The sequence below is a fragment of the Tupaia chinensis genome, unplaced genomic scaffold, assembly GCF_000334495.1.
Source record: "Tupaia chinensis unplaced genomic scaffold, TupChi_1.0 Scaffold143622_1, whole genome shotgun sequence".
Classification (NCBI taxonomy): Eukaryota; Metazoa; Chordata; class Mammalia; order Scandentia; family Tupaiidae; genus Tupaia; species Tupaia belangeri.
Window position 1 is genome coordinate 77,363 of NW_006203470.1, and position 10,450 is coordinate 87,812.

Here is a 10,450-nt window from a genome sequence, read left to right on the forward strand (position 1 = left end):
AAGGCTGACACATAGCCCAATGACCATCATTTTACCCTTGTGCAATTCCCAGGCATCCTAAAGGGGATTGTAGTCCTATTCCTTCTCAGGACTGGTAGAACCTGCAGAACTGCCTCCTGGACAGACGCCTTCTGGCCACCACCTGCCTGTCCTTTCCCAGGGAACTGCTTCCTTCTTGTTAGATGATCCCTCTACGGACCATACTTGGCAGAGTTTTTTCATTATCGCCCATTCATCTGCTTTTTGTCCTGTTAATTTTTTATTGCTTTATTTTAATCATGACAATATTCTTATTTTTAAAAGTGCTATATTTCAGGGAGATTCTTTACATGAATGAAATAAAATGGATCTAACAAACTTGTATTTTAATAAGGAAAATGACTTTCCTGAGAAGTATAAAATTCTAGTCATATTTCAGATTTCCACACCTCAATTCTTTTTTTTTTTTTTTGAGAGGTTTTTGGTATAGGGTGCATGTGCTCGCCAGACAGAGAGAGACAGAGAGACAGAAAGCGAGAAATCACCCCCCGGGAGGATGGCCACACCACAGTCCCTTCTCCATTCTCCTCTTGGGATCTTGGGCATGTATGCACACGTGCCCGGCGTAAGTTTCAAACCACTGGGTCTGGGACGCGAACCGCAGTCGACTACATGGGAGTCCAGCGACCTAGCCATTACGCTAACTGCTGGTCCCCCTAGACTGCTTTTAAAGCCCCCAGAGGCAGGATTCAAACCTTGTGGTTGTCCATGTGAGATTTGGCTCCCTTAACCATTAGGAACCAATATGAACTCCCAGTCTGTAGCCTGTACCCATCATGAGCATGTGTGTGCCCAGCGTTCTTAGGAGGTCTCTGGACTTGAACTGGAAAACTTCCCACATGGGATTGTCTGGCATAGTGTCACGATTTACTGCTGTACCACTGTCTGGACCCTAAGTTTTCTTTTAAAGCTTAAATATTCTCAGATTAAATCCAAGATGGTCATAATTACTAAGGCTTGTACAAAATGTGTATTTTCTTATCTTTAAATTATACAATTCCTTCTGTTACTCTTTGTAAGTTATTAAAATAAGTAAGTTGTGACTGAGGAATACAGTCCAGAGTGTTAAGCATTGGTGAATATACTCCTCTGGCAGTGTAGGTCCTTGGACCAGGTCATTTTGAACTTAAAACAATTTTTTTGATGTTTTGATAAATTGAATAATGTTGCTATCTTTAATGACATTGTATATAATAAAATATTTTGAGTGTGGACCAGCAGGTGGCGTGGTGGTTAAGGCACTGGATTCTGCAATGGTGGTCGACTCCACAGCTCGAGTCCTGGATGCAGCAGCTTAAAAAACATGCCAGGTGTATGTGCATGTGTGCTCCAAATCCCAAGAGGAGAATGGAGGAAAAAGGATTGTGGCATGGCCATCCCTCTTAGGAGGCAATTTCTCACTTTCTCTTTTCTTGTAAGATTTCTCACAAAATTGTGGTGCAACCATGCCCCATTGTATGTGTGAAGGGTACATTCTCCTCAATTTCTCTCTGGCTAGCACACACACTCTCTATCAAAAAAATGTTTTTAAATGGACCCCAAATTAGATTTCTCACTAATTTAGATTCTTACAAAATTAGAAGCTCACTAAGAGGACTGCTCTTAGCCTTCACTCAGATACTAAGTTGACAGGTCTGCACATCGGGAAGATTCCAGCATGGGAGACAACAGTGAGTGGATTCCAGTCCACTCTTTGGCTCTGGGAGGTATTCTTTTGTAGTATTCGGATCTGGTTTTAAATGTGTCCAGTCACGCACCATTGATTCCTCCCTATACCACAAACGAAGAAAGGCATCGAGCATGGAGAATAAGCTAGACACTCAACAGTTGGCCAGTGTGTGCCACGGGCAGGTCTCCTTAACCAAACATTGAAAAAGCAAGACACGGAAGCCCTGAAGTGAAAGACCCTGGGTGTCCAGAGTATGTGCGCCTGAGAGCCTTGTCTTGAGCTGTGCTTTTCCATCTTGGGGAAATAGTCCTTATCGGCACTTTTTAAAAAATTCATGTTTTTTTATGAAATAATTTCTATATTACCCTATAAGCTATTTTTGCACATAGTATCATAGGGGCCACCTGCCTTCCAGACTCTCTCTTCTTCCGGTCTCAGCTTTAGAACAGAAGCACCAAGATGTTTTTAACTCCACTCATTTTAAAAGCTCATGTAACAGCCAATATACGTCAGTGTGGAAGCTCAGATTTATACATACACATCCCATTTCTTTGGCCAGGATGTAGAAATGATGTATATTTAGTGGCCACTATTTCAGGAGTTACCATTTTCTTATACAGTGATCAAGAAACATGTTTGTTTGTTTGTTTGTTTGTTTGTTTGTTTTCCAAATGAAGCAGCAGCCCAGAAGTTGCTGCTGGGAAGGGCACCTGGTGCCTGTTCTGCATCAGGGAGGAGACCTTGTATGGGGCAGGCTGTGCAGCTTCTAGGAGGTGCTGCCTGGACGTATAGCTGTGGTAGACTTTTATAGGCATGTTGGGCAGGGCTGTATGGGCAAAAGGTATTACTTAGGCCTGTGCTGGCATCAGGGGGTATAGATCAGGGGTAGAGCATTTGACTGCAGATCAAGAGGTCCCTGGTTCAAATCCAGGTGCCCCTTATTGTCCTTCAGTTTTGGTCACTGTAGCTAATTTTGAAGATTTAGCTAGGATACTTACCCTCCCTGAATTAAGTCAGGGGTAATTTAAAATCCTGTTACTAAGCACCCCAGCCCTTCAACTCCAGCTTTATATTTCACTTACCGAAGGTTTTAGTCTACATAGCTTGGTTTGTTTTTACTTTTCTTACCTATTTTCATGATCCAAAATCAGTGGTGCGCTGGTAAATGTTTAACAGCTTGCTTGGGGTGGGGAGGAAAGTGCTGTGTAGTGTTTTCCAAGCTCACAATGTAAATGATCACATCATGGCCCATTCCACGCTACAAATATGAGATCCCTGAACATGGAGTTATAAAGGTATGTTAACAAGTGACTGCTTCAAGCCAGCTTGAGCTCACCACTGTCCCCAGTCCATTTTCCTTTTAGAGACACTGCTCTATCTCCACCAAGCTGTGGCTCTCACCCCTCCATTCAGCCGTGGAGTCATTCACTCATTCTTTCAAGACACACGAAGAAATGATTGCAACATTGATAAGGATAGCTGAACAAAAGAAGAAACGGTGCTATTTTAAAACAGAAGGCTTTCTCTTATTGGCAATATGTTAGGCTAGATCACCTAAAACTCCCCCATCCCAAAATATTAGAAATGCAAGATAAAATATCCTTATCTAGGTATAGCTGAGCTCTCTGGGCTGGGGCTGGGGATGAACTAAAACCCTGAGAAGTGAACTCAAGCTGCCCCTGGGAGTGCCTGTGGTGGACATGATGAGGTGCCTGAGTTGACAGTCATGTGGGACATGGAGTCCCCTCCTCTTGCATAAAGTCAGACTCTTAGAGTGTCGTATCATCAGCAAAAAAATGGGTGAGAAAGTTCCATCCTCCAGCACAAAACAAGAGGTATTGCTCTTCCTGGGGGTCAGAGGGTATCTTTCCTGAAAATTCATAACTGCAGGTCTACTTTTCATGTGTCCAGCCTTTGAATTTACAGTGCCTGCACAGTCCAGAAACTCCCCAAACTGCACATAGCATAAGAAGTGCTCAGGCTAACGAGAACTCTGGAGCATCCAGAGAAGCAGACACTAACTTTGAAAGGCACACCCTCATGCTGATCTGCACAGGATTTCCCTGAGAAAAGTCAGTCTAAGATGGGCTCACAATTCGAAGTAAAAACATTTACAAAGAACCAGCCTACTGTGAGTGAAAACCATCAAACAATACAATGTCAGATAATGAAATTATCAGATAGCTACTATACGGTAAAGATTATTAAAATTATAAAGGACAAGGCCAGCAGGTAGTGTAGAGGTTACAGTGCTGGATCCCACATTGTGTGATTCAAGTCTCAGACCTGGAGGCTTGAAAATCATGCTGAGCACATGGGTGTGCATGCCAAAAATCTCACAAAGAGAATAGAGGAAAAGAGATTGTGGTGTGGTCATCCTCCCTGGGTATAATGATTTCTCATTTTCCCTCTCTGTCTGTCTGTTTCAAGCACATATGCCCTATAGCAAAAGCTTTAAAAATTATATATATGTAGATATATTGATAGATATAAAGGACCTAAGAGATTGAAAGCATGAGAACACATAGTTTTCAAAAAAGATAAAGCAGATTTATCTTGAATGCAAAGTACACTCACTAAAACTGATAATTTATTTGACAGATTAGACAAATCAGAAGAGAGATTTAGGGGGCCAGCAGGTCACATGGTGTTTAAGGTGCAGGACTCTCATATTGCTGACTGTGGTTTGAGTACCCAACCTGGTGGCTTGCCTTCTCATTTTCCCTCTCTGGTCAAATTAAAGAATAATAATACATAAATAAAATTAAATTTAAAAAAGAAGAGAAATTTAGGAGTGGTATAGAATATAAATCTTAAAACTGTGATATGGAATATGAATCTAAAAATGACCAAGAATTAAGCACAAAGTTCTTGGAAGAAAAAGAAAAGGAAAATATGAAAGAGTAGCCAGGAGAGCTGGTGAAAAATACAGTGGTCCAACATATGTCAAATACAAATTCCACAAGCAGAAAATATAAGGGGTGAGGGACAATATTGAAAGATATAATAGCTGAAAACTTTCCAGACTTGTACAAAGACAGCATATCTCTGATTTAGGTCTTCTGGGTTCCAAGAAAGATAAATAAAATACTGGGGCCAGTAGGTGATGGACTCCCATGTGGCTGACTGTGGGTTGAGTCCCAGCCCTGGTGACTTGCTTTCTTTTTTTTCTTTTGGAGAGGTTTTTGCTATAGGGTGTGTGCGCTCGCCAGAAAGACAGGGAAAGACAGAGAGACATAACCAAAGAAATCACCCCCCAGGCAGGATGGCCAAGCCACAATCCCTTCTCCTCCATTCTCTTCTCAGGATCTTGGACACGCACGCACACATGCCCAGCATGAGTTTAAGCCACCAGGTCCGGGACTTGAACCACAGTCAACTACATGAGAGTCCAGCAACGTAGCCATTATGCTGTCTGCTGGTCCCATGCCTTGCTTTCTCACTTCCCCTCTTTCTCTTATTCTGTCCTTCTCTGGTGAAATTAAAATAAATTAATAAGGTTAATAAAATAATTCTTATTTAAAAATCCATACTTAGACTCACTGCAGTGAAACTTCATAATGCCATAGACAAAAGGGATGGATTTGTAAATGGCCAGAGGAGGGACTAGTGGGTGGTGTAGCAGTTATGCTGCTGAACTCTTACATGGCCAATGCAGTTCAGGTCCTGGATCTAGTGACTTTAAACTCATGCCAGGTGCATATGCATGCATGACTAAGATCCCGGGAGGAGAATGGAGGACAAGGGATGGCTACATGGCCATCCCCACTAGGGGGTGATTTCTTACTTTCCCTCTCACTGTATCTGTCTCTTACTCTCTGGCGAGTGTACATGCCTTGAGGCAAAAAACTCTTAAAAGAAATGGTCAGAGAAAAAACCAAATCATGAACAAATTAGACTGGCAACAGACTTCTGAACAGCAACAATGAAAGTTAGATGACAATGGAATAAAATGTTACTAGTGTGAAAGAAAAGAACTGCAGCCCAGAATTTTCTACTTAGCTAAACTATCATTCAGAAGTGAAAGAAACAACACATTTCCATATAACTGAAAGCATTTACTTCTAACATATATCCTTGCTGAAAGAAACTTTAAAAGTTGTACTGCAGAAAGAACACTGACTGAAGGAGAAAGATTTAAGGAAAAAAAAAAAAAAACAGGGAACAAAGATACTGGTGAGCACACTGGTAATTTAAACAGCATAAATTATAAAAACCAAAAACAACAACTTTAAATTGGCAATGGGGTAGGCTTAAAAATAATATGTCATTTAAAAGAACAGTAGTTACACATAAGACAGAAAGCGAAGAATGTAATTAAACTAGTGCCCAAACAGCCTGCTAGTGTTTGAAAGGAGCATGGAAATGGAATTAATTTTAGACTATATGAAACCAAATATGTGTGTAAAATTGTGGAGTAACCTCCTGGAAAAATAGAAAAGGAAGGCATAACTTCAAAATTAGTAGAAAGAAAGAAAAAAGAAATGAGTAAAGAAAACTGAGCAATATGGTAGAAAGAATAAAGAAAAAAGCATAGAAAATTTCAGAATAAGTAGAAAACACAAAATAAGATAGTAGAAATGAATAAAATATATATTAATAGGGCCAGCCAATGGGATAGTGGTTAAGGCGACTGAATCCCATGTGGCTGACTGTGCAGTTTGAGTTCCAGACTAGGCAGCTTGAAAAGCATGCCAGGTATGTGTGTGTGCATACCCAAAATCTTGATAGGAGAATGGAGGACAAGGGATTGCAGAGTGGCCAACCCTGGAGGGTGCTTTCTCACTTGCCTTCCCCCCTCTCTCTGTCTCTCTTGAGTAAGCACCCTAGCCCCATAGTAAATTTTAAAAAAATAGGGGAACCAGCAGTTAGCGTAATGGCTATGTCGCTGGACTCCCATGTAGTCGACCGCGGTTTGTGTCCCGGACACGGTGGCTTAAAACTCACGCTGGGCGCATGTGCGTGCATGCCCAAGATCCCGAGAGGAGAATGGAGGAGAAGGGATTGCGGCGTGACCATCCCCCCTGGGGGATGATTTCTCGCTTTCTGTCTCTATGTCTCTCTCTGTCTGTCTGGCGAGTGCACGCACCCTACAGTGAAAATCTCTCCAAAAAAAAAAGAAAAAGAAAAAAAAACAAAAGAAAGAAAAAATTTTAAAAAATACATTAATAACTCAATAAATGCAAATTGGCTATCTGGCAATTAAGATAGAGATTGCTATACTGGACCAACAACAAAATCTAGCTTCTTGCTCTTATATGACACATACCTGGAACATAAATGTACAGAAAGTGGGGCCAGCAGGTGGTGTGGTGGCTGAGGCACATGGCCAACTGCAGTTCGAATCCCAGACCTGGGAGCTTGTGTTCTGACTTTCCCTTTCTTTCTCTCTCTGGTGAGCACATGAGCTCTATAGCAAATTAAAAATAATAAATAAATAAATAATTCTTTTTAAAAGTGTACAGAATGTGTGAAAGAAGAGTATGGGAAAAGATACAGCAAATATATAATAAGAAAATAAAGTTAGTGTAGCTATATCAATATTAGACAACATGGATTATAGATACAAAGTATTACTAGAGATAAGGAGTACTGGGGAACCAGCAGTTAGCGTAATGGCTATGTCGCTGGATTCCCATGTAGTCGACTGCGGTTCGCATCCCGGACCCAGTGGCTTAGAACTCACGCCAGGCACGTGTGCGTGCATGCCCAAGATCCCAAGAGGAGAATGGAGGAGAAGGGATTGCGGCGTGACCATCCCCCCGGGGGGTGATTTCTCGCTTTCTGTCTCTATGTCTCTCTCTGTCTGTCTGGCGAGCACATGCGTCCTATAGCGAAAACCTCTCCAAAAAAATAATAATAATAAGAGATAAGGAGTATTATTCCATAATAATAAAATTAATAATTCTTTTTAAAAATATTTATTCATTAATTTATTTTAACTTGATCAGAGAGAGACACAGAGAGAGAGAGAGGGAAAGTGAGAAAGAAAGCCACCACTTCAAGGACTTGAACTGCAGTTGGCCATGTGGGAGTGTCCAGGGCCTTAACTACCACGTGACATGCTGGTCCCAAAATTAAGGGACCAGCAGGAAAAAGGAACCTATTTTAACATGTAGGCACCTCTGGACTCAATTCTTTCGGAAATGACTACAATTCTAAATATGTAAATTAATAAAGCAAATTTATAAAGCAAACATGTCACAAATACAAAGACAAATTGATGAATGCATCATTTTTTTTTTATGAAAGAGAGAGGAGAGAGAGGCAGATAGAGAGACAGAGACAGGCATTTTTTGGCAGGCTCTCTGCAGCACCACAATTTCAGGCATGCATGTCTGTGCCTGGGAGGTTTCAGCTAGCCTGGGAACCAAGCTCAGACCTTCCACGCAAGCTCAGACCTTCCACGCAGCCTCCAGCCTCCCGCATCCCACGGAGGGGTACTACCTGTGCATCTCTGCAGCTGGGCCGTAATGCACAATCTTGATATGGGCTTTTAAATTTAAATTTTATTTCTTATTTACATTAATCATCACACATCTCTGTAGCACACAATATAATTTCCCCAAATATGCGTGCAGTGATAGGGGATTTTAATACATCTCTCTTAGTAATGAATAGTTCAAAAAGGCAAAAAGTTAATAAGATATAGAAGAAATGGAGCCAGCAGGTGGCATAGTAGTTGAGGTGCTGGACTCCCACATGGTCAACAGTGATTTGAGTACCACACCTGGTGACTTGCTTTCTCATTTTCCCTCTCTCTCTGTCTTTCTGCAAGTTAATAACGATAAATAAAATTAAATAAATTCTTTTTGTAAAAGACACAGAAGGCATAAGTAACCGATCAATAACTTAGTTTAATAGCTCTACTTAGACCCTGGCAACCAACATGAGAGGCATGCCCACTCTTTAGAAGCAAACGTGAAACAGTTTCAAGATTATATTACTTACTGAGCCACAAAGCAAGTCTCAGGAAAATTCTAAAAATTCAACTTCGCATACAACATTCTCTGGATATAAGGCAAAACGTGAAAACAAATTGATCACTTCTAAAAAGGATTCACATTGGGAAATTTAAAAGTACTTTTAAAAAATCCTATGGCTGGAAAAGCAATCATAATGAAAATCAGAAAAACTTTTAAAGTTGCAGCCATTTCCAAACACAGGAGGTGGCAGCTCTGCTTGCCTTCGGAGAAAACTGGCTGATTCACTTGGGCAAGCTAGTCCACCAAAAGGCAATTCGCAGGATGACCAGAAAACCAAAAGTCAAATGTGATGAAAGCTGAACCACTGAATATTGATTTACTGAACAACCAACTTGAGTTGCTGAGAATTTTTTTTTAATGTGTTCCATCTCTACTCCTGTATTGTCCTCATCCAGAGCCAGCCAACTCATAGCCCGATTCAGGACAGTTCACACCATTTTGAAACACAAACACAAGGACTGGGGTAGATGCCCATAGAGTGCAGAAGTGCAGCTAACACTTGGGGATAGTGGGTGGCAGGAGGCTTCTCCATAACATGGAGAACAGCTCCTTCAGAAATCTGATGTTGGCGAACTGCTTTTGGTGACCCAGAGTTTGAGAATGGGTGGGCGTGAAGCCCAGCCAGGAGGCAGAAGCTTGAGTCCAGAGGTGCCTACATGTTAAAATAGGTTCCTTTTTCCTGGCTGGAGGTATTTCTTCTTTTACAGTTTTTCAACTATAGGGATGCAGTGACCAAGAGGGAGGGTTGTGGGATGGATCTGGGAGAGGGAAGACGGTACTTAGAGAGAGCTGACCTCAGAAAGAAGATAGGACACCAGACCCAAAGCACAGGCAAGGACTTACCCCTGGGGCCCTGAGATAAGGTGCGGAGCTGTAAACAGGCCAGTCTTGTGTCAGAGGTGTCCTGGGGTTCTAAGGAGAGGCTTTGCCCAGGTGTGAGATGGACAGGGAGGGAAGCCAGGCCTAGGGTGTCAGTATCATTCTCAGCGTTCTGGGGGGCTCCTGGACACAAGGCAGAGAGCACTTGGAGGCCAGTGCTGCCCCAGAACAAATACTGGGCCCTCCGGACTGGAGGTTCCCATTCTTGCAACATTCCGGAGGAAAATGGGCAGGCGTCAGGCCTGGATCAGAAGGAGCATCCTCTCCGCGGGACGCCTGCTCCCTCTGCAGCTCCAAGCTTCTGTCTTGCAGGGCACAGTTAACCTCACAGGCTCCACAAGGAAGCCAGGCGCTTTGTGCTCAGCGGGAGGCCTCTCTCCAAGAAGTGCACCAGATCTTAACTCCGGAGGTGCAGGAGGAGGTGGAGAATGAGGTGGGGTGGGGGGCTCTTCATTCACCCATCACACATGTATTTGATCCCTACTATGTGAAATTACTGGATTACCACCATTGACGAAACAGATTGCAGTCACACAAAACATAATGACACACAGGTCAACGCTGTGGTAAGGAGGAAAGGGGGTGACAGATCTTAAGATGTGCAGAAGTCTGGCAGCCTCTCCCGCACCCCACGCCTGCTCAGCGGGGGGGGGGGGAGAGGGGGGAAGCACCACACCAGGTCCGGTTTACTGCGACCTCTGGGAGAGACAAGTCCCTTTTCACTCGATCATGTCCGCCTGGCATCTGCACAGGACGCGCTCAGTAAATGCCGGCTGCCAGAATGAACGAATGGCAGGGACACCTGCAAGCTGGACCGGAACCCGGCCGCGTAGCCCTGCAGAGTGGTTCTGGCGGATCTGACTGGGCCCCGCAGCTG